The sequence below is a fragment of the Toxotes jaculatrix genome, chromosome 7, assembly GCF_017976425.1.
Source record: "Toxotes jaculatrix isolate fToxJac2 chromosome 7, fToxJac2.pri, whole genome shotgun sequence".
Taxonomy (NCBI): Eukaryota; Metazoa; Chordata; class Actinopteri; family Toxotidae; genus Toxotes; species Toxotes jaculatrix.
The window spans coordinates 10,948,322-10,974,097 of record NC_054400.1 but is presented as its reverse complement, the minus strand read 5'-3'; the positions used below and the strand labels follow the sequence as shown (position 1 = coordinate 10,974,097).

Genomic DNA, 25,776 nt, shown 5'->3' with positions numbered 1-25,776 from the left:
TTTTTTTTTGTCTTCTCCATATTACTCTGTCACGTTTTGTGTGAATGCCTGTGTGCTGTGACTTCCTGTGTTCCACATGAGTGATACACAGATAAACAATGAATTTTTATCAGCCAGACCCATGCAAAGCAGCACATATACTTGCATGTCACTTGCCATTTACTACAAAAGCCATCATTTCTATGGTCTATGAGCTTAAAAACAAAACCAGCTCCGCTCCTTCCCTCTCTACCAGGACTCCTCAGCAACACTGGATGTACTTTGTATGAGAAATCGGCCAAACAGGTCACACATTATCCCCCCACTATGGTCCTTTAGCTTAGGCCCATCCCCACTAAATAGATGTGGAGTGACAGGATGGCCAGGTAATTACCACAGACAGAAAAACAGACAGAGCTGGTCGGACAGTCTCCATCGATTGGGCTCTGAGGTGAGGAGAGGAGAGGAAAGGAGAGGGGAGGAGAGGAAAGGAGAGGAAAGGAGAGGAAAGGGATTGATTATGACATGGTGCACTGGATTTGCATGATGCTGCCTTTGGGATAAATAAACTGTCTTTCATCACGAAAAATATTTCATACTAAAGAGCACCATGTGCATCACTCTGTACACAAGCCAGAACATATGCACTGCACCAAACATGCACATGCACATGAACGCACATCTTAGACAGTGGTACAATAAATTATGTCTGCACTCCTTTTGATGTTAGTTGAATTTCTCAGCAGATGTAACATACTATTATTTGCTCCATGTCATCCCTGCTGTTTATTAAAAATCCAACAGGGAACATTTACAATATTGTTTTTATTTCACAGTAATCGTGTTTGTAGCAGTTCATTGTAAATCCAAAGTATTTACCCCTTTAGTTTTGTTTATTTGAGATGGAGAGAACAATGCCATGCAGGCTGAGGGGTGCACCACATAATCATGGCAAGACAATGTGAAAATGTAGCTTTGGTCCTTTTCTATAATTGAACTACAGTGGGTATTGGTAGGAGTGTAATCTGGAAAAGCTACACGTGACACAAATCTGAAAGGTTTTATGGCATAAGGCACACAAGGAAGATAATCATGCACACAGAGCACAAGATAACCTCAGGGCAAACCACAGCCTTGACCTATGCTCACATTGGGCAGTTTCTGCAAGTGTGACCACCAATGAACCATCATGCTTAACCACAGTTACATGGTCTGGTAACTGGTGTCTCACATTTACATTTACTGTCCCTCTGCAGCCATTAAGTCTTAATTGTAATCGTGCAGAGCCTCATGAATGTGTTGTCTGTAAAGCCTTGCTGGCTACGTTGTACTTGACACATCCTACACAGGTGCACATCTATTGTTCTGGTGCCTGTCTGGAAAAACCCAGTCAATTATTTTGAATTTGTCTGAACTGCAGTTTTGAGACAGTAAACAGCTGTTTATCCGTCAGTGCTGCTCTTCTCTGGTTGTATGTAGCACTCGGCAATAGAATGACAATGCTGAGAAAACTGACAGTGAAAAAAAAAAAAAAAACTTTCCTAAACATGTCAGTGCAGTTGACATTTCGAATCTGTCAAGAACTTTGTGTCTTAGTGCACACCACGTTGTCATTATAGGCCACTTATAAAAATTCACTGTGTTATGATTAAGTTTGCAAATTATTCTTGGTAGCTCTAAGTCTGCTAAAAGGTCTATCATGGCATGAATTATACAGAAGGAGCTGTTAAAATGACTGAAAGCAACTCCTTCTCTTTCCATCTCTCCCTGTCTCTTTGGGGTGGGCCTAAAGCCCAAACATTCTCCTCAATAATGTGAAGGATTTTAGCCTTGAAAGCACAAGGCTAATTTAGCAAAAACTGAATCAGCAGGAGACATGGCTCAGATACAAAGAACACAGAGGGAGAAATAGATGGATAAACAACATCACACTCTTCATCTCAGCCAGCCATTATCATTCACCTTGTTATACATGCTCCTGATAGCTGCACTAAGAGGATAAAAGTATTTTGGCATGCAAATTCTCAATTAAAACTTTAGACAATGACTGCTCAAGCTGTCTAAATCTTTGCCACCACAGTGATCTGAACTGTGTTGTAAAGATTGCTCATGCATGTACGCACTCTCTGTGACAGATAAACATGAATTACCAGTCACATGAGACATCTCTTTCTCTTGCAAGTCATCTTCGTGGACTAAAGCAAACAGGTCTTGTCTTTTTTGTTTTGTTTTGTTTTGCAGACACAAATCTCTTATTTGTTCTTGTGTCTCAGTGTGTGTGATGGATCAGTGTGGCGGGGCATGTGCCTAACCACGGGGGGTTGATTTCTGTCTGGGCTCAAGCATCAGTTACGTGTGGCACGATTAGACCTACAGATCCCCCAGCTGAGGGATCCAGATATGAAAACTGCCCTCTGCAGACGCTATTTCTTCCCTTGTCCTTTTGATACATCCTCTATTGGCTTTTTCAATTAACTTCCTGCCATCTTTAGGAGAGCGATGAGAGTTTATCCTGTGTGATCACATTAGGCGAGTGAGCAAAAATGAGCTGAGCTATGGCTTCTCCTCACCCAGCAATAGAAGGTCATGGCTGTCTAATGTGCTCTAAATTTCAGCTGCTGTGTGAAACGTCTCTTTTCTCTTGTTGAGCTCCCACAGCTGCTTATTGAATAATCGCTCAAAAGTATCTCAGCCTTTTATTGTAGCCATTCAATCAGCTGAGATGAGCAGGCGCTGTAGCTTTGTTGAAATAGCCAGTCACTTTTATTCTCTTTGTCGGCAGATCTGCATAGACCATATTAATCAAGTACACGTTTTGTTCAATTTGTCAAGCTAATATTTTGGAGGAAAAGCCACTGGAAGATTATACAGTAGTGACATTAATATACAAGCTTAGATGGTAAATACTAAAATTAAGGAATCAGTAAACAAATCAGTCAAAGCTATTGCAAAGCTTCATCTTAGATTCTTCAAATTAAAATAAATTACAACCTATTGTAGAGTACATCACAGCATTTTCAGTGTAAATAGGCAGTGACACTTGTTTGATGCTCACTAAAAGCTCCACATCCACCATCCAATCAGTCTCAATTTTCAGTCATTGACTGAAGTGGATTTTTCCACCTCATGGAGTTCTTTCACTTACCCAAAGATGGCAGCGCAAATAATTATCCTATTGATTTAGTAATTGTATTTTGGCTACTGATTGCAGCTTTAAGATCACTGCTTTTGAAGATGGGCTATAGTAGGGAGGTACAAATAATTAGAAAAGAAGCCTCTGTTGAGCAGAAAGCAGCAGTGTGCCCACCCATTGACTGAGCTTGGAGGAGCAGTGGCTCCTCCAAGTGGTGCAGCACTTACTAGACATGATAGTAAAAATACAAGAGATGAGTCTCAACTTTATTTGATATTGTCTCATGTGGAGAGACAGGTCTTCAGTAGCTGTTGCCTTTGTTTGGCTGACCTTGTCCTGTCCTTTACAGTGAGGACTACCATTAACTGCCACGGCAACCCCTCAGTCCATTCATCACATAAATCAGCAACCATCAAACCACCCAAGGACTGTCACCTCCTGTAATACAATCACACACACGCACTGAAACTCAAAGGCAGGCCAACATACGTGTGTGCACACACATGCCCATGAAACCTGCAAATGATGGATGTGAGCTGTCACTTAGTACAGACAGCAGGATCATGACAGTCCTTATTCTATACTTCAAAACTATACTCTGGATCATATGCAGTGGCTGTTATAAAGCTATATATAAAACAAAACAGCTCAATTTCCTTTCCATTCCCGTAGCACTTTGTTGACAGTGATGAGCCTTTTGTAGCAGTTTGAAATTATTTAACAAAAAGTGGACCAGGGATGGAAAATACAATAACATTTACTTGAAATGTAAATTAGCTCTCACACCTCAAGCTCCTTGAAAATAATTGTCTTATATTCCACCTATTGTCTGGCAGACCCAAGTATGACTCACACATTTTATTGTTTGTTTTTTGTGCTGTGAAATTGGGGTCATCAGATGTGAGAGTATTTTGAAAACAGTCTGATATTCAACTGGGCGTCGACAATGAAGTGCCATCTGATTGAAATTACTTCTGTTCCAAGTTCTTCAGACAATTTCTCGGATCAGTCGCAACTTAAAGATGGATTACCTTTCTATGATTCTCACTAAAATCTCAAAAACCCATAAAGAAAATATTAATTTTATTTGAAAAAAACATTTTGGGGCTTGGGGTTTGACTACATGTAAGCCTGTTGCACATTCAGATTAACTGAAATTCTCCTCTTAGCAATTGGTGGTGGTGATGCTCCACCAGGTAAACTTTTGTGTAAAAATGTATCTGCATTATCAGCCTGTTAGGAGCTGCAAACAGGAAAGCTCAGCAGAGGGCTGTTATCACCACTACCTGGGATTTACCCAGGTTAGCATGTGGTGGAAATTTTCTTCTTTTTTCAATTTTTTCCTCACTGGCATTTATGAATCAAGCCCTTCAAGATTTAAAATTTTCTCTTGCTGCCACCACATCTTAAAAGTAATTCATCACAATCCCTTCTCCCTAAATCACTCACGAGGGGTCATTTAATTTTTAATTTATCAGTTCAGTGCACTCATCATGGGGAGAACAGTGGTAAAAAAAATCTGTGGAACTCTGGAGGGAGCTCTCCGAAACTTGAGTTTGGCGACAAAGATTTTTTTTAAACCAGCACTTTGCCAGTCTCTCAGCTCGAGGAAGGGCAATACTACATCACTTGAGTACTCATTTAAACTCTTATATTCATGACTTAATAAATGTTTAAAAAAAATGTCACATTTTTCTGAGTAAGTGTTATCAACAGGTCATGTTGATTTTATGGCCTTTAAAAAAATTATGAATATACCATTTTACAATCTCTCAGTTTTCTTTAATATCAGTGAATGCCTCTTTGAATGATGCAGGTCTTGTAGCTCACTATTTTGATTTGACAGTCTGCAGTGGTACTGCTTGGTTCACTCACCATTCTCAATAACCTTGCTTCCAGTCACAGCGGGCAGCTATTTTCAGGAAAAATGCCCAGAGAAACCTTATGTCCCTTACCTCCACAGCACTGAACAGTAGACAGACCACGTTAGTGACTATATGGCGAATACTCTTGCACATTTAGCACCTAAAGAGAGACATTCTGGACATATTATTTTAGCCTTGTGTTGGCCAGGTGGACACAAACAGTCCATATTGGCTGAATGTGTAAATAAGCAACTGTCAGACCAAAACAATTTGAATTGAGATTGGGTGATTATCCTAAACTACTTTAATATTCTACTGTAATTCAGTTAGAGTTGAGAATATACTGTAGTCTATCAAGTAAGATCAAACATCTTATTTTACTGCAGTGTCTTTTAAGGGCCAATTTAAAAGCTTTCTGGAACAAAGAGACTGTTGTTTGTGGCCTTTAAAATTGTATTCCGTACTTCTTCTTCCTTCTTACTGCTGATGGAAAATTAAGGCAGCCTTTTGTGTCAGCACCAGTTTATAGCTCACTGTGGAGCAGTTAAACCAAAGAAAGGCTTGTGAAAAGCCCACAATGATTTACTACATCGTGTCACAGTCAGTAGCAGCTACAACCCACAATGGTATGTTTTGCTCAAACACTAGAATGCAGATGAACAACATTCGAAAAAATGTAAGTGCTACTACATTTTTAAGGCTCCCACAGTTAAAATTAAGGCGTGCTGTAGACGAATGAAAACAGTGTGCTGCTCCACTTTAAACTGCCAGCAGGGGTTCCCAGAGAGCTATATTTGACTGTATGTCTCACACTGAGTTTTCACTCCTAATAACCTTTTCTGTCCTCCACTACAATAAAAAATGCTACAAAATAAGGCACTGTATTTTAAAAAATCCACAGTAACTGTCTACACTGACGTTATGCATTGTTTACAATGCAATAAACTATACATAAACCAGTTGTAATCTACTGATGTAAAATTACAGTTTTAAGCATTTTTTATGTTTTTCTTTTTTATGCTGAATTGTGATGAGAACCTCTCTTCCCATCCCTGTTAAACACACAAGGCATTGTCTACTCTCCCATGCCTCTTATAAACATGGCCTACTACAGCCTAATGACATCACTAACCCAAGGCAGTAGTAGACCCCGCAGAGCTGGGGATGAGTCACTCCTATCTATACAGCCCAGCAGAAAACAGCAGGCACGCAGTGGTGAGCCGAATCTCTCCCATCAGATGTGATTCAATATGGACTCTGATGACTGATTGAACACAGCAGCGCTGCTTAATGTCAAGGTCGTGAACCCAGTCCTAGTGTTTTCTTTGCATCTAATGACCCTGTTCCCATCTGAAGACCTTGAGAATAACTTGCAGCATAATTAACACTGGGTGCCTCGCTATCCCCTTTCCATATGTTTGCATGGGCCTGGGTAAAGAGTTAGTGAACCAAAGACAAGAGAGATGCATTTTGTTGGGGGCTAGCATTATTTCTGTTTCAAAAATGATGTGAAGTAGCCTTTCTTATTTTATAAACTGTAATTCTAACTTCAACCTAAATCTTTGAGCCAAAGTTTAATGACTGGAGCGCAAACTCGTCGTATAATAAACCAGGCCAAAGTTTGATTTACTTTCAAATGCATTGTTGCTTATTGTGAAGCTCACAATACACAGTCCTACTACCAGGTTTCCTACACACACACGCACACACACACACACAAGAAAAAAAATCCAGAGGCTGTGACAAGGCACATTAGAACACTGTCACCCAGGGCCCGACATGATTTTTCACTTGGCACAATGTCTTCATCTCCAGTAAATATCTGCTCTGTCGGTGTTACACCTTTTTTTCTCCCACAGCATTTTAACAGGCCAACTTCATTCCATGTGAATGCACACACAGTACTGCAGCGTTCCAAGACTTTTACCAAAAAAATCATGTGTACCTTAAATACACAAAGATACCATAGCATGTGATTTACAATAATTTCAAACCTTTCAGTGACCCCTCATGACCTATGCATGGGTGCATTATCCTCCTGGGAGAGACCACTCACATCAGGGTAGAAATGTTTCATCATAAGATGAAGGTGATCACTCAGAACAGTTTTGTATTTGCAGTGACCCCTCCTGCTAAGAGGACAAGTGGATTCAAGCCATGCCAGCAAATAGTTCCCCACAGCAAAATAGAGCCACTGGACACTATAGTCCTGTACCGTTCTCTTGGTGTATGCCACACATGCACCAGTGTAATGTAATGAAATAATGACTACTGAGTATTCATGGGTCAGATCATCAACATGTTGTCAAGCATTGCAGCTGGTGTGATCCCATTGCAAGATGGTGTCTGGTTTTGGCCCAGTAACAATGCTATGTTCAAAGGCTGCTCTCCAGCCTGAGTTTAACCAACATCCACCTTCCTATATGGAAAATGAAACCATTGCTAAATACAACTTTTGCATTAGACTTGAGGCCATATAAAAATCCCTTGCAAACTTCAATCTGTAGAATTGTATTCAAGCGCAAATTCAAAAAACAGGTTAAAAGCAGCCGAGCTATCCTGAAACATACGGTGCACAGAAATGATGGTTCATGTAGTAAATATTTTTGCCAGTGGAGGAGCTCCCTTCCCTGGACAGGTTATGTGAACATTACACTGAGTTAAGGTGAGGAAAGCAGACAAACCTATCAGCTGAGTAAAAGACTGCTCTGAGGTGATTTGTCGCTCCTGATTTCTCGTCGTGTTATGTAAAGAAGGCTCACTCTCAGAGGCTTAATTTAGCCTTGGATTATATGAGGAGAGACAGAAAGCTGATTACATATCTGTAATCTTATTTTTACAAAAGCATTTCCAGTGGCAGAAATACAAGGAGGGCATAGCTGATTCCTCAACTGAACCCCTGCAATGAGCAGTTTTGCCAGTTTGAAGCAGCATCAAACCACAGAGAAATGTTGGCATCTTGTCTACGTAATAACAGACAGCCATAAAACCAAATATTTTCCTCCAGATATGCTTACCCAACTTGTTCATCCATAAAAAAAAAACATTCCCATTAATTAAGGCTGAGCAAGATAGCCAGTGCCTTGATGATTCAGAGTCAAAGTAAAATAGCAGAACAGATTTATAACAAACTCTTGATTCCCCTTGGTTATTTAAACTATGGAATTGGTGCATAATAATGCAAAGACAACCATTATGTCACTCTGGGTTGTGTCAACAAGTCAATTATGTAATGTACTAGACATAGCAAAAGCTCATTTCAGCAGAAACATCGCTAACTCTATGACAGATGACCTCTGTATGTAGCAAAGCACACAGTTCATGTATGCATTCAGTAAAATAATGCATGTAACATATCCATTAAATCATATGCGGTACTACTCATTGTTCAAAGCCCTGCAACTGTATAACTTGAATATTTGTGTGACTGATTTATGAGGGGGAGCAGGGTGCACACCCATCTTCATGCTACAGATCAACATGTTATGAGATATGAGATTAATTTAGGTCTGCCTGGGGCTTGTGAGCCAACATCCGTAGATGGTTACATGGAATCGGACCCTGAGACTTCACTTCACAATACCCACTGTGGTGAGAGAAACTGTGAGTAGGAGTGAGAAAGCAAAGCAGAGCGTGACGTTTAAGTACAGAAAGCGTTCATCAAGTTTGAACCAGGAAACAAATGAAACCAGAAATAAGGGCAAACAGCCAAACAAAACAATGTTCCCTTTTATTCCACACAAGGGTCCATGCTGACATGATTGCTTTCCATCTCAAGGGAACATTTTGTGAATTGACGTGCAGTGCCGTCTCATGTCCACATATGGATAACAGATAAATGGGATCACGAAGTGGATAAAAATGTGATGATACATGCAGATACTGCATGTGTAAGTGATGTTGTACTATTATTGGGACTATATTATCGCACTGTAACAAGATTATGGTGTGATTCTCATCTCATCTTCACTCAAAAGGAAGAACTGTGTACAAAACATTTTGATGGTTAATGGTAAAATTACTATGTTATTTTAGTCAAACAGTCTCATGGAACACATTCATTATATGAGTACAGAGTACAAACAAAGATAACATTTAGTGTCTACAGGGTTTAACCAGATCACAACCACAACACGCTTGGCACAGCAGAGATTAGGGAGTAATGATGATAAATGTTTCCTCAAACTCGCATTATATATACAGAGCTGGACATATGTCATGTCATCATCTGCCACTTATCTGGGTCTGGTTCCAGGTCACAGGGGCGAGTGCCGCAGCAGCACCTCCCACAGGTGGCGGGCCCATGGGAGGTGGTGCCGCTCAGAGTGTGCCTCAAACCCACGACCCCGAGAGACTGAGTCTCGTGCTCTACCAACTGAGCTAACCAGGCAGCCTGGACATATGTGAAATCCCCTGTGTATGCCAAGCACCCAACAACATGTAGCCATTCCCCAATAAAGCATCTCCAAACACTGTAGAGAATATACTATCAAGTGAGATGAGCGAGATTTATCTAAATCCAGAAATCCACCTCATATGCAGAAATTTGCTGGAACACTTTACTAATACGTCAGATAACTGCTAACCTATGTTGTAAATTCAGATAAGATTATACACGTATGTACCAGTAGTACATACGTGTATAATCTTAAATTTGGCAGTCTAGCAGCACCATAAACCAAAAAGCTCAGCAGATGTTGTGGATGTTATGATAGTATGAAACATTCAGTAAGCTGTCACACTAACCTATTGCCTTAAAGCTAAAATGTTTGTCTTCTGTTCAGTGGAATATGAGGGAAAATGTGAATGCGACATTGTGTGATACAAAGCTGTGTTGTGCTTTCCATGAAACCAATATAACAGCAAAATAATCAGGTGAATGGGCTGGAATCAATTTGCAATATTGCCTTAATTGCTGACCCAAGCCTGAAGTGAGTCAACAGGAACCACCCACACCCCCACCCCACTCCCACGAGGCAACAACCATGGTAGAAACATGATCCAAAATCAAATTAACATTCATAGTACTCCATGTTTTTTTTTTTGTTGTTGTTGTTATTGCTGCCTTTGTTTACGCACAAGCCACATCAAAGACAAATTTCTGTTATGCTGTGATGGACAATCAAGTTTTTCTAAATCTCAGTACTCAAATACAAGTAATTACATTCTATAAGTCAACAGCATGAAAGCATTTGGAGCACACCCCACACTTAATTCAGGAGAATTCAAGGCAGCAACAGTGGAAAGCCCAATGAAAACACAATTTTCTTACAAAAACTGACCTGTGGCATAACTGGACTGCTGGCAGATCAGTTTGGCAGAACAACAGGCTGGGCAGAGCACACTTAGGTTAAATGCAGAACCTTATCCATTGGAGTGTTTCAGTAAATAGAGTATTTAACATGAGTCTAACGTGGCAAGCAAAGTCTGCCGAATCTAATGGTGGCTGGCTCCATTTACAATGTCCTGGACAAGGCAGGGTTCTTATCAAGGCCATGACCTGGTAAATAATACAGGACATATGACCAAATTCCCTTGTTTCAATATAGCCCCAGCCAACTGGCAAGAAAGCATGCATGAAATAGATGTCTTTCACTCAATGCAAATATCAGGAGTAAGCTAAAGTGAGTCCTTTTTGGCGCTGGTGCAGGAAAAAAGAAAAAGAAAGTCAAATAGTTGTTGCAGGAAAAAAGTTAAATAATCCATGTGCCACCCCTGATGTTTATTCATCCCTTCCTTGCACAAACACTAGCTGTCAAAGGCGCTTAACTCCAATTACTCTGCGGTGTGTACTCATTCCAAGCAATGCAATCAGTTCTAAGTGAGAGAAGTTGATATGTTGCAGTGCAACTCTATCCAGTTGTTTGACTCTCTGTTGGAGACGCTGTGGTGGTACTGGAATGGTCATTAGATGCTGAATGTGCTTATTTCACTATGCTCCTCAGCTCCCAAACAGTTTCACCATTGTATGTTTTAAGGTCCTGTTCTGATAATCATAGGGGTCACTGTGGATGGACACACTGTTTGTGTGTGTGACTGTGAGAGCATAAGCACAAAAAAAGAAAAAAAAAGAAAAAAAAGGAGTTGGGTTTCAAGGAAAACACTGTCCCAGGCTGCAGAAGCACAAAGCTTCTCTACTCTTTGGTCTACGTCTTATGTTTTTAAGAGCAACATTACCGTGACCCAGGCTAAACATAGAAAATGTCAACAATTGTTTATGGAAACTGTTCTGCGGCACAGGAAAACAAAGTATTCTATATTAGTTAAACAAAGTACCAGGATGTGCCGTGTGAGAGATGACCAGAAGATGACCAGCACATACCATCACTCTCTCGAGACATTATTAAGCCCCCCCACCCATCTCCTCCACATTTCAGAGCAGGGTAGATCCCAAATCACTAGCTGAGCGCCTGTAAAAGTCGTGTAAGCTGACAAACACAATGACAGGACTTCCAGTGCAACAACGGGAAAGGGAAGTACTCCAGGCCCCAGCTGTTTCTCTCTTCTTCTTCTCCTGTCTCTTGTCCCTTGGAGGTCATTCTTCCTGCCTAACGTAACAAAGTCATCACACACAGATGCTGCTGCAGAGGCAGAGATCCTCTCAAGTATCGTCATCTGTTTCGTCAGTCCCTGCTTATGTTGGTGTGCATGACACATCAATTAAAGGCTAAATCTGCCCCACTGCTGACCACAACAGTGTGGCTTAATAATAAGACATTGTGTTGTGGTTCCTCTGATACCATCCAGCTGTGCTGAAGGTCAGTGTTTATTGGGCTCTACTGCAGAGACAGGGAGGGAGAAGAGGGGGAGATGAATTTGTCTTCTTTTCCTCTATGCTGTTTTGGACATGTCTGTGTAACTCATTACATGTCATGGGATGGTCTCAAGGAATGCTTATGGTACTGCCTTTTAAGGATATGCAAAGGGAAAAGACTTCGTTGTGGGTTCAAAAGTCACACTTGTCCTCAAATTTAATATCAAACAGCACATTCATCAGTGGATTCATGACAACATTGCCAAACATCTGGAGGAAGGCAACCTCTTTAACCTAAGCAACAAACTGTTCCTGATTCCAAAAATCTGTTTCCTGTCACTTTAAAGTTAAAAGCAGACATAAAACTAATAGGTGAAAATACCTTTTGAAGATCCCTTTGAAGGGGTAAAATGAGAGAACAGCACTTGACTTTTATAATCAATCAACCAGCCCAGTGAATGTTACTGAAGTTGGACAGAGCAGCCAAGTCCCAGAATGACCTCTAAAAGCCCCAAGTACACTTTCCTGCTCATTGTTATGGGAACAGAGTTTCCAATAAAAAGATACTTAAATGCCTTTGGCATTGTTTGCGTAAACGTGTTTGTGTGTCTGTGTGTATGCATGCATTTAGCAATGTCTCTGCACTAGAGCTTTAGAGGACTTTTGCATACTCTCCCTTGCCAGAAAAAACTGAGGAAAACAAACACTGCCTTTATTACAGTAATGAATATGTTTTGGGAAGCAAATTATATAATTTTCCATTAAATCCCACTCATAAAATGCCAAGAATGGCTCAGGGAAACCTGTGACATTTGACTTTGTTGGCACCAAACACAGCAGTCCTCTGCTATTGCTCGACCCCTGACCCTTAACTTCTGGCATACTCATAACAGCGTCACTCACTCACATACATCACTCACTATATCACTCATAGCTGCTCCTGCCCAACCGAGCTATCTGAATAAAACAAAGTCTGAATAAAATCACATGAGTTGACATTGTCACAGATTAGGTCTTGGACGTCAACAGAGGATTTGCTCACGTACAGTACAGACACATGCACATACGGCTGCAGAGATCCTTCTACAGAAGACTGACAGTAACACATCAGCAGCAGTGCAGATGCTTTTTGTCCCCGTTCAGCACACACAGTATATGTCGAGCCAAGCTCATTACTCCGCGCTCCCATTGACTCACACTGGCAAGCAGCAACACTCATTCAGAAAAGAGACCTGGGGCAACATAGCAACAAGAATACAAGCAGAGGTTTTTAAGAACAAAAATTTCATGTTTTGCTCTATAATAATTTTCTCTGATGCCGTGTGGTTTTAAAGAAGTCATTGTCAAGTCAGCCCAGCCATCCCTTAATCAGCGTACTTAAACTTGGTCTGATCTCTGCAGAGTGGCACTGAAGAGGAGAGCACAGGCGCCCCTGTCATACAGGTCAAAGTCTCAGATTGTGATTACAGCCTCTATCGCTGTGCTCGAATGATGCACAGGTGAAACAATGAGCCTAGTGTGTCACTCTCATCTCACAGATTCATCCACGTAGAGGTGGAGCGCAGCGCAGGCTGGCAGTCTGACAGTCTGACAGTACACATTTGCATAGTAGAGGTCAGGTACAACACAAGGCTCCCTGTGTTCTACACTGCAATAAAGGAGCTTGGACACAAGGTAGATAGACAGGTAGCTATCAGAAATTGCAGGCTATTTCCCCTACTTTGAGGTAACAAAGGGCAGGAGAAAGCAGCTTGTTTGGGTAAATTTTTGCTGATGCCATATGCACAACTTTGAACTTTTTACCTTTAGATGGCTTCAAACCAAAACTCAGTGAAACAAAAACAACAAATAAAAAAAAATGAAAAATGTGGATTGAAGAGCTATGATGGCAAGCTGGTTTTTATGAAACAAAATTCATGACAATACCATTTGAGTCATGGTCTCCACCTATGAGGAGGGGGCTGGCATTGAAACATAAATGGGTCCATATGCTTGTTAGCTGGTCAGCTGGCTCAACGTTAAATCCTCCTGGGTCTAATTTGTGTGTAATGATCTCACAACTTTTTGAACTCGCTCCTCTTGTGTTCATACATGTGAGCACTGTTCATAACAAGACGAAGGGCCTTTCCTTGTATGAACTGTAACACTTGTTAAGTCGTGCACTTCATGCTATAACAAGCTGCTTTGACTAGTAATTTGATAAGAGTGTCAGTGGAAATCAGGGGAGTTGTTCTTTGACTGGGCAGAAGAGGTGATAACCCTCTGAAAAGGGACTGAGGAGAGTTACTGAACATTACTCTGCCACGTGTAGCAGCTTAACAAGAAAAACTCTGACGCATGAAAACACTTTTCACACTCTCACAACCACGCATGCAGTACATCTTGACAAAAACGCACGTTGACAGAGACTTGGTGCACCTTCTGTCTACTTCTATTGTCCCACTCTGTTTATCTCTGTTTTCCTTTCACTCAGTCACCTCCCTTTATCAAGGCTGTCGCTGTTATAATATGGAAGTAAAGAAAAAGGTATTAGGATTAACCCTAACTTATCTCTGTTTACTCTGGAGTCAAAAAGTGCTCTGACTCTAACACAAACAATGACTGTGTCATTTCTTGTTCCCTCTGAATTTATGCGTGACTGCAGCACAATTTGGAGCAGGACTATTTATAGCCGACTACCGCCACTGCCACCACCACCCTGCAGCCTGAAAGTCACACCAGGAGATTTTGGGAGGGGAGTCCTTGAGCTCCTCTGTCAATGCGAAGCATTGCAGTGACAAGTTTGCTGATGAGGTTGGTCACTGTGAAGTCGCACTGCACCGTTCCCTCCCCTAAAGCACAAGGCTGCTTTCTATGCTTCCTTCAACGAGATAGAATGTAAGTACATGCTCTGTAACCTAGTGCATGTACACACTGAAGTGCATGCTCATGCATGTCCACAGAAACACAAACACTCGCATGCTCATACTGTATGCACACACTTTCACATGCACGCACACAACTTCTAATTTCTGATTAAAACTGTGGAGAAGAGCTGCCGATGTGTGCCTGTGTGTGTTTACTATATTTGTTATCACAATGGATGTCACATTACAATAACTGATGTGTCACTTTTGCTCCAATAGTAACCTCACAGAATGAAGAGCTACCGTACTACTCGTACAGTTATAAACACTGAGTAACAGGGGGGAAAATGGTAGTATAAAAACTTACTTTATATCCGTTTGAGAAAGTTCCAGAAAGAGTTTATTTATCCACTCCTGGCCACCGTACAGTGCGTTCTGTCTGCTCTTTGAGAGTCCCAATCAGAGAAACCAAAACAAACAAAAGTATCTGGTGTGCATCTCTAACACAGCAAGTCCCACTCCGCTGCTTACTGATGCTCTCTGGAATAAGGAGGGAACTCTGCTCACAGCTCCCAGGCTCACAGCCAATCGTGTCAGAGTAGTTCCTGCCTCTTGGCCAATCACGTGCCTCTGGAGCTCCGGCCTACCAGCTCCCCCAGCCCATCCACCCCCACCCTCCTATTGCTGAAAGTTCCCATAAATGCAGGCAAACTGTAGAGCAGAGAGTAGGAGATGGGTTTATTGAGGACAATCCAAGGGAGAGGATTGTGACAGAGTGGGAAAAACTGATGTAGTCGTTACAGTGAGGGAATTTTTATTAAGACTTGTGTAATCTATTGATGGTTGTCAAAGATCCATTGACCTGGTTATACAGCTAAGATGTCTTTACTTGTCATTTATTGAATGAGATTGTTCCGTGAACATTTTTTGTTGGGATTTTTTTAAAGGTTTTTTCACTTAGGTTTGCTGAGGTTGCTGCTCATACGTCCAGGCTGACATATCAGCCTGCTATACTACTGTCTATGTCAGTGTTATTAAAGGAATAGTTCAACATTTTAGGTATGCCTGTTGTCTTTCTTGCTTACTTGCTTGCTTACTCTAAACCTACAGCCAGAAACTCACATTACATGAGAGACAGTAGAAGATTCCTTTGGGAGATGCCCAAAAAAAATAAAATAAAAAAATAATAATAATTTCCTCTTCCAACTTTTTAGGATCTTTTCACAAGAAATTAACTCAGAAAGCAAACTGTGACATAAAAAGATATAAAGACTGAATCTGGTTTGGCATATTTTACAAAATAACACACTCACACATGCACTCACAATTCCCAGAGATGATGTGACTCTCTTGCTTCAGCGACCACGGGGAATACAGCATACCCTGAGAGAGATATGAATTGTAAATGTTCTTTGTATGTAACAGCACACTGACAAGGCAGACATAGCTTGTGTTGCAGAGCCAATGAATGTCTGCTCTACTTGTATACTGCTGAAACAGACTCTGTCATCTTTGTTTAGGCTGCATAGCTATCAGTGACACACACTGACACACACATGAGCACATACTCAAACACCTTTCTTTTTGCCCCGGAGGGACTGGAGCCGCAGCGTTTGCTCAAGAGGGATTCTCACCTCAGTCACAAGGTGAATTTAGTCAGGCAGGACTTTGAAATGCTGTCCTTTTTATCTACAACATTTGGATTTTACTGATAGGTTCCGTATCAACAAATCTGCGGCTTGCCAAAGACGTTAATTAACAACATATCCTCATTAAGTTAATAGAAAACATAATGTGGCTACGACTACGCTTCCTAAAAAAAATGTGTTTGCTGTTGCAACACATATACAAACAGAATTTCTAGAAGACAGGTTTACACTAGAAATCACTGATGAATGGCTGCCAAAGATTAGGTGCTGGACATGAAAATGGCATCTATAGAGGAGATGATGCCCACACTTGGTTAAAATGTCAGTAAAACAATCAGTGGAGATTAGTGTGTGGTAATAAAGACCAACACCACTCTCATATACAGTATGTGTGTTAAATATAAAGGAGACCAACAGTCAGTTAACAATTCAAGTTCATAGCAATCATCTCATCTAACTGTGCCAGAAAGCAAATAAGTGCAGTAATGTGGTTAAAAGCTCTGGAAAACACCACAGTGGAGAGCAATAAGTGGATCTTGAGTAAAGATGTTTTCACAGCAGCTGGATGATAACCTCTGTCGTCCTGGAGGAGCCAGTCTTAAAATGACTCTGGTGATGTTATAGTGACCTCATCAGGGTAATCTCAGCTTGGGCTTTAAGACTTTAAATTCATAACAGAAACCCTCCTGAGTTACAAACTGGGGCCATAAAGATTGTCAGATGTGGGCTTTCACCAAGTACGAAGAGTCTAATGCACAAATGCATTATAGGAAATGATCAAGCATTGATCAAGCATTTTTGCTTGATCATTCATCCCATGCAGGGGACTAAGAGTAGGAATATCAAGGTATCTGCTGCATTGCTTTTTACAAATGTCTTTTTAAAATCTCTTTGGCAAGTCTAACAGCTATATGGGAGAACAGTACTAAACTGTTGGAGCACCCCTTAAAATGGACTGCAGGTCAAAGTAAGTTCAAATCAGGGCGAGTAGGTTATAGTACCTCTGGATTTAAAAATTTGATCACATTGCTGCGATAAGAACCATGAACCGCTCGATGGGTAACACAGAGTGCAATGCAGCACCTGTGCAACAGCGCTATGCATGGCAAACATCAGGAATAATCAAATCAAATCAAATTAAAGTGTGTACCTCATGTGAGGCCCCTCTGGACAACTGTTGCCAATTCTGCCTCCCATCTTTTCTTACAAGCCTGGAACATGTTCAGCTCAGGGCTCTCATCCAGGCAAACGGCTGAAAACATCATATTACTCACATAGTATTTTTATTGCTGATTCCTGTGGCTGTACGTTTTCCAACACTGTGTCAGTGTTGAGACTGTTAAACTGAAAATGATGGTGAACAACAACCAGAATAACAAGGATGAACAAAGCTCAGAGAGTCCATAAAATTCCCCAAAAACACTCAGTGGGATGAGATTATGGGAAATGGCATTCAGCAAATGTAACTGTGCTGTTCAGACTTTTGCGAATTTCTTAGAACACATTTTGAGGTAATGCTCTCATTGTTCCCCGAGTGAAGAGGCTCACACATAAATAAACACTGAAGGTAATGTCCCTCTTCCCTCATCCAAATATTGACTGGGAGCATGACAGCTGTAACAGACAGCCCTTTTTCACACAGTGGATAATAGTGATGATATCTGAATCAGACTGCCTTTTCAGTCTGTCTCATCCATCTATGGTACAAGATTGAATTAGCATGTGTTTAGGTTTTAGCAATTAGTTTAGCTTAGCATAAAACCAGAAAAAGGAAAATGGATAGCCTGGCTCAAATAAAAAAAAAGAAAGAAAGAAACTGTCCACATCCTCTAAAGCTCAGTAATGAAAGCGTTTTATTTATTATTATTATTATTTTATTTTATTTTATTTTATTTTATTTTATTTTATTTATTTATTTTTATTTTATTTTACTGGACCTAAGTGTTAGACCATTTCTGAGGTTGGAGCAGTGACTTCCTGGAGATTTGTTATCACTGTAAAGTTATCAGGCCCCCCAAAGCATTCTAAAGATTTTAAAGCATTTAAGCATAGATATTTTAAGCATCTTTTGACAATGAGGGAAAGAAAGCCAACAAGCATACATTCTAAGATATCAAACCTTAAAGGTGTAACTCTGAAATAAATCTAAATGCTATATTCAGTTTTATGACAGGAAGACAAGCAGGCAAGAAGCAAGACAGACAGACAGGAATACAAGCAACAGAGTAGGCAGGCCCTAAGGGAGCAGCTAGGCAAACATGCAGGCTGGGATTCAGCAAAGCAAGCAAGCAGAGTGCTACTATATGAAGCTGTCTGGCCCCAAGGCTTGTCAAACTCACAGGAGTGGAAGGGTTATGCTAATGCTATGCAAAGGGTGTACGCTTTGTTCCTCTTTACTCTACTGTTGCATCAAAACATCATACACTGGGTAAACAGCAGAAAATGGAATGGGAACATTTACATGTGTAATTTGTCAGAGCAAAGGAAAATAGTTTAATCTCTGTAAACCCAGAAGGATGTAAGGCTGAAAATTCCTTGAACACATGAAAAATCTGAAAGCAGGCTACATAAATAGCCTTCTCTGCTGCCTGTCCTTAAGCAGACATGACAGCTCACAGCCACAGAGGCAGCAGCTGACACACACACAGCAGACCAGACTCACTCTACTGAGGCCTCATAGGAGGACAAGACGGTGATCAATAAGTTGGTTTTGGGACAGATGATGTACTGCTGCTGGGTAGATAAGTACCTGGAAAACATTCCTTGGTCCAAAACGCACCGTGTTTGTTCCACTGTCGTGCATCCCAGAGCTGCAGCAAAAAGCTGTTGACAGCAACCATCACAGCGTGGGGGAAGGTAATGCTTTTCGTGGTATGGGGAGTCAGAGCTCAGTCAAGTTTTGCCCAAAGGGACAAACACACAGGTGAAATCCTGGATCTAGAGATGGAAAGGTGCAGGTGCACAGAAAATGCACACTGCATACAAAATTTCTCAGATGTGAGGACACAGGTTTGAGCCCCCCTAAAATGTCTTTAAGCCCCCCCAAAAAACAATCTGGGGGGAGTCAAGAATAGTTAACAACCACATTTCTGGTTGTTTCTATCAATTAAGTGTAAATTCCAAGCGACATAGAGAACGGCAATCCAGTCCGCTTTTTCGTTGAGAGAAAGCCGATAATAACGAAAATCCAGTCCATGTTTTGCTGCTTCCTTTAACAGGAAATCAAGGCGATGCGCTGCTTCAGCGAGTCAAATAGATTCTGTCCAGCTGCCGAGAAGATGCCCGTGTTAATAAAAAAAAAAAAAAAAAAATCCATTCCACATTTTCACTGGTACGCTGCACAGTCTGCAGGGTAGTGACGGTACTGACAGACGTTTGTTATGGTTAAAATGAGCGCAACCGCAACGAAATGGATATCCGGAGGTTTCATCGTTGCTGGAGGTATAATTTTGTTAACTCCAACAGTCCCTTGTCAGTAATAAACCAAAGTATCCTCCCTGTTCTCACAAATAAAACCTGGCCATCAGCCTTCATGTTACCAATTTAACATTCTTTGCTTGCCAAGCCAAATGGCTAGTGTAACTGTCAGTGGTGTTTGCTCTCAAAAAAGAGCTAAGCTCCTTCACTGGCTGTTATCATTATCATCAATGGAAAAGAATAGCACAATAAATAATAATCAGCCCACCACCCCTTTCCACATCCAGACACCGGCTGAGTTAGAGCCAGGTGACAGGAAGTTAGAGCCAGATGACAGGAAGAGCTGTCGCTCTCTCTCACCTGTCGGTCTCTGCTGCTATGGTGGGTCAAAGTGATTTGACAGACATTTGCGATACAGACAGCATTTTATGGAAATTAACAGGGACATTCATACTGAATAAATTACTGTTATATTTGCAGTTTTTCCAGACAGTTATAAATAGCTCCCCCCAAAAGTGGCCAAGCCCCCCGTTTCCAAATCCTACTGACGTCCCTGGCTATATATCAAAAAGTGATTTCAGATAACTGTACATAATATGGCCGATTCCAATGTCATAATCTTTTTTTTTTTTTTTTTTTTTTATTGTACAGAGCAAACATTTTTTATTAAAAGCTGAAAATAATCCATCTTCCATATTAACAATACTCTTACCTGTGCAGTTAATATAACAGCATTCCACTACAGAGCAAACTGTAGTGGATGTGTACAAGGCACAACCCCGACCCAGGGGGCCCGGCTGGGTGGGTGTGTGGCCTCTTGCCACCTCCCATCATGCCCCACCCCGGTCTTCCAGTGTCCAATGTTTGTGCTCTTTTGCCCATCTCAGTCTTTTCTTTTTATTGGCCAGTCATGATATGGCTTTTTCTTGGCAATTCTGCCATGAAATCCAGCATCCTGAAGTCATCTCTTCATTGTTGATGCTGACACTGGTGTTTGACAGGTACTATTTAAAGCAGCTGCCAGTTGAGGACCTGTGAGGTGCCTTAGTCTTTAACTACTCACTCTCAGATATTTGTCTTCTTGCAAAGTTGTGCATCGGGGCCTCCCACTCCCTTTTCTGTCCTTGTTAGAGCCATGGTGGTGCTGCTCTCTGAAGGGAGTAGTTAACAGCATGGTATGAGAAATTAAGTTTCCTCGCAATTTCTCACATTGAATAGCCTTCCTTTCTAAACACAACAATGGACTGACAGGTTTCTAAAGAAAGTTCTTTCTTTCTGGCGATTTTGAGCCTGTAAATAAACAAACTGCTGATGCTTCAAATACTAAACTAACCTAAAGAATGCCTTGCTCCCTTTTTTTGCTCCCTTATTAGTACAACGGTTTTCAGCTGTGCTCATTGCAAAAGGTTTTTCTAATAATCAATTAGCCTTATAAAGTGATTAACTTCGATTAGTAGCCATACCAGGAGACTGATACAGAGGTCTGACAGTTGACAATGGATAAAATTGTTTGTGAAATGGATAAAGTTGTTTGTGAATCGCATGAAAATGTATCTTTCTTTGAAAAACCAAGAAATTTGCAAGTGATCCCAAACTTTTGAGCAGTGGTAACCATCTCCCATCATGCACCACTGTGCATGTGCGATGGGTGTGAACACGCCCCCTGCAAAGTGTATAAATGAAAACCCCGACCCAGGGGGCTGGGGCTAGGATGGGTATGTGCGATGAGTGTGTGCAAAGTGTATAAATGAAAACCCCGGCCCAGGGGGCTGGGGCTAGGATGGGTATGTGCGATGGGTGTGTGCAAAGTGTATAAACGAAAACCCCGACCCAGGGAGTTGGGGCTGGGGTGAACTTATCGCTAAGGGTCAGGCAGAAGGAGAAGCCAATAGAGAAAAGGGTCAACAGCCATGATGCTACAGTCAGAGAGAGCAAGGAGATCCAGAGACAGAAGAGCTGCATTAAAAGGATTTCTGATTCTAGATCATGAGTTCCTTTGTATGTTTTGGTTGTATTCCAGTAAATAATACTGAATAAATTACTGTTATATTTGCAGTTTTTCCTGACAGTTATAAATAGCTCCCCCCAAAAGTGGCCAAGGCCCCCCATTTCCAAATCCTAGTGATGTCCCTGCCTCAAGGTTAGTCTGATATCAAAACATTCACAACATATATATCACAACATATTCAACCAAATTATAACATAACAAAAATATAGTTATATCATCTACAGTAACACAAGAGCCTAAAGCAAAATGCATGACTGTCTGAAGGGACAACACATCACTGACATTAAATAGAGAAACAAGATGCACACATTCAGAAAAACTTGCCTTTCTGTATAGCATCAGCTCTGCCAGCTGTACCGGTAACAAAAAATAGAGACCAAGCTCCACTTTTAATAACCATATAAAACTAATCAGATCAATTTCACACACAGACATATTCAATTTGATGGCATTACGAATGAAAGCCGATTCTGTTAAGGTGAGAGCAGCACACTGGCAGAACATTACTTTTCTGCTATCCTGACCACGGTGTCTTATTATTTAAATTTTAATAAGCTAAATCATACTTGTATTCTTACTTACTCTTTTTTTTTTACACTGAACAAATCTTAAAAGGAAGAGAACAGGAGAAAGGAACCGAGGAAGATTTGGTTATTATTAGGCAGCCAAATACCCACAATTATCTAGAATACCAACAATTATTCTCAGAGAGCCATCTGCTCTCTGCTGACAGGCTCAGCAGCTCACACACACACACACACACAAATGCATGCAGAGTACCGTTGCTCTTGTTAATATCAAGGACTTAACAGACTACCTGGGCAAGACTTTGCTCTGGCTAAATTCACTCTGCATAATCACCATTTAAGAGGCTCTAGAGATGTGACCAAGCAAAATTAGATTCACCTTCATCAAGTGAGCAATTGCCTGTAGTCTCTAATCCACTTTTAATATCACAAAATGCTGTAAAGACTGATGTTTGGCCGCCTTTCTCATACATTTTGTGGTCTCTTTCCCCCTCCAGCAGCCTCTGCTCTCTACCATACAGTCAGCCTCTTCTTTGTTCATTGTTATCCTTCACTGGAAAGTTTCCAAGGTGCTGTCACCCTTCTACAAGGTAGAAAATCAGGACAAATATGGATGTGTTCATCCTAAACTGTGGTCACAAGTCACGACTAGCACTGTTAAGAAAGCAGACCCACTCAAACCTTGTCACTGCTGCACATGATGCCTGGAAGCACCGTGATCTGGTAAATTACAGTGTCTCTTATCTGTAATCAGCTCCTCCTGCGTACTGTGACTCTGTAGTTTTAAAAGCCTCACGAATCCTCTTAGAAGTCACCACTGGAGTGGACAGCACAATGTTTGTTGTGATGCAGAGTAAGTCATCTTTGACTGTGCAACAAATGTGGCATGCTGTATGGAGATTCACTATCAAAAAAGTTGGTTTCAAGACTTCAGTATTTCTCTGTCTGTCTATAATCACTATTTATACATTAACAATAGATCACATGGTTGCTTTTATGTGAAAGGTAACAAGTGATGAATCTACAGATGTAACACCATGTTTCATATTTACCCAGAAAGAACTAAACAAACCAGTGAGAAAAACAAAAGCAAAAACATAAATGGATGCAATTTCATGTGAAATCACCAAAACTTTTAACTGTGGCAGAAAAAAAATCATGTAAGAGCCCTTTGCCCACAGTTTGTCAGATGACCCCCAAACACTGAATTCAAACCACAGTACACTGTGAAGACAGTGAAGCAAGCATCATGATATGGTTGATGAAACACACCAGTAAGTGAGCAGCATCTTGGTTCCAGACCAACAAGATTAATTTTATGGAGTGCCCAGCCCAATCCCCGGACCTTAATCCAATAGAAAACATGTGGGGTAACATCAAAAATGCCAAAAAAGAACTGAGGAATGAAGTCCAATCGTCCTGGGCTGGAATACCTGTTCACAGGTGCCAGAAGTTGGTCGACTCCATGCAACACAGATGTGAAGCAGTTCTCAGAAACAGTGCTTATACTACTAAATATTAGTTCAGTGATTAGTTCAAGCATTTTTCAGTTTATACAAGAAATGTAAAGAAAAAGTTTCTAAAGAAAAATGCAGACTGCTAATATTCCTTTTTCTTCACTTTCTGTAAAGTAATAACAAATCTGATCCATCTTTTTTCATGTTTTTATTTGGAATAGAATGTGCAGCATTCCCAATGCATTTGTGTGTATGGAAATAAAAGTAAAAAGGATTTTGAGCTTTACTCACATTTTTAAACATACTACTATTATTTTGAACACAATTGTATTTGAAATGATGAGCTTTCTCACACATTCAGCCTTATAATGACCTAGTTATCCCAGCCTCTCCCTGACTAAAACTGCGGAAGGACCTGCGAGGGTGGCTCGGAGACAGACAGGGGTTGTTGGAACTCATCATGGTGGAGAGCGATCATCCATGCCCTTCAAGGGTTGGGCTCTCCTGCTGCCTGCTCTTATCTCTCTGTTCAACCGGCTTGTTTCAGCATTTTTATACCACAGTACACACATGTGTAAAGCAAAACTGGCTTTAAATGATTTCTGTAATTTGTAGTCGTATCTTGCACTGACATCATCCTCCTTTTATACATGAAAAGCTCTCACATTTACCATCACACAGCTGAGTGTCATTCAATAAAAAGCTCAGGGGCTGTTGGTTGGTGGCGGTATCATTATAGACCACTTACGAGCAGAAGGACGTACTGATATCTAATAGACAGGTCAGGGTGCTCTCCTGTTTTCTGGGTGTGTTTGATGAAAGGGGGGTAGCATGGGTTTACAGAGTATTAGAGAAAAAGCTATAACTTAAAATATAAATCATTCAACATTAGAAATCTAAAATATATATTTGAAGATCATACAGAGGATTGCCACATCAACACATTGCTTTCGAGCTGTTTCTGTGTCGCTTTGGCTTGGATTCATTGTTTTGCTGGAAAACAAATCTCCTCTCAACATGCAGGATTCTCATCTTCATTAGTTTCCAGTGATTTAACTTAAATTGAAACTTAAAATTAAAATTAAATGTACACGCTTCTCTCCTGGTTTGGGAAAATATATGTGATGTGATGAAAATCCTCTCAAAATCCCTTATTGTAAATTGAATAATGTGTATTTGATAAGACTAAAGTCTATTTCTCTGTTCTGGAAACATTAACATTTTAGAGAATCAAGCTTTTCAGCCAACAACAGCAAAATGCAATTCACAGCTCATTATCCTCCAGATACAGAGAGCCACATGGAGGGAAGTCAATATTCTGAGATTAAAATGGAGCTTTGCTCAATAATACATTCAACCAGATGACTTACAGGTGGGGTGCCGTGCTTTTTCATGACAGTGAATGTAATTTCATCTATTTATGTGTGGTGATCCATTTTATTATAAGGCACTGAGCACTGTAAGCAGCAAAACCTTTTCTAGTCTCAGTTTAACAGCACCTCCCACTGGTGAAAATACCTCAATACAGTCAACAATAGGAATTTCACAAAGAAAAAAAAATTATAGATTTTCAACTTCTCAGACAGCATGTCATTATAGTGCAGAAGTCTTGGACTTCCTATTTAGCAGTGCAGCTCAAGTAAAGCTGTAAAACCCTGCAAGAATCAAACCTAAAGTAACAACTGTACTAATCAGTTAAGATAAATGCTCCACTGGGCTCCACGTTTAAACATCATGTGTAGCTTACTATTCAGAGTTGATCATTGCTGAAGAGTAAGCAACTCACAGCTGAAACTGTGCTAGAAGCTTGTTTTATTTGGAAGTTTCAACTCTCACTCATCACCTTGTTCGTACCAGGTTCGACTCTTTTGGGATTGACGTCTGGTGACCGCGTAGGCCATTTGAGTACAGTGAAGTAATTGTCATGTTCAAGAAACCAGAGATGATTGGAGCTTTGTGGCATGGCGTGTTATCCTGCTGTAAGCAGCCATCAGAAGATGGGTACACTGTGCTCCTAAAGGGATAGACATGGCCAGCAACAATACTCAGGTAGGCTGTGGCATTTAAATGATGCTCAGTTGGTACTAAGGGGCCCAAAGTGTGTCAAGAACATCCCAGTAGATCAGCAGTTTCTGAAATAC

At 40.8% G+C, this 25,776-nt stretch overlaps 1 protein-coding gene across 1 annotated transcript in view; it reads right to left on the bottom strand.

The window, feature by feature from the left end:
• pde4d (phosphodiesterase 4D, cAMP-specific) overlaps window positions 1-15,016 on the bottom strand; it is a 175,725-nt gene extending 160,709 nt beyond the window's left edge. The window contains exon 1 of the mRNA XM_041041853.1: window positions 14,945-15,016. The gene's annotated coding sequence lies outside the window, so the exon portion shown is untranslated. The remainder of the gene's footprint in view (window positions 1-14,944) is intronic.
• Between the last annotated feature and the right edge of the window lie 10,760 nt (window positions 15,017-25,776).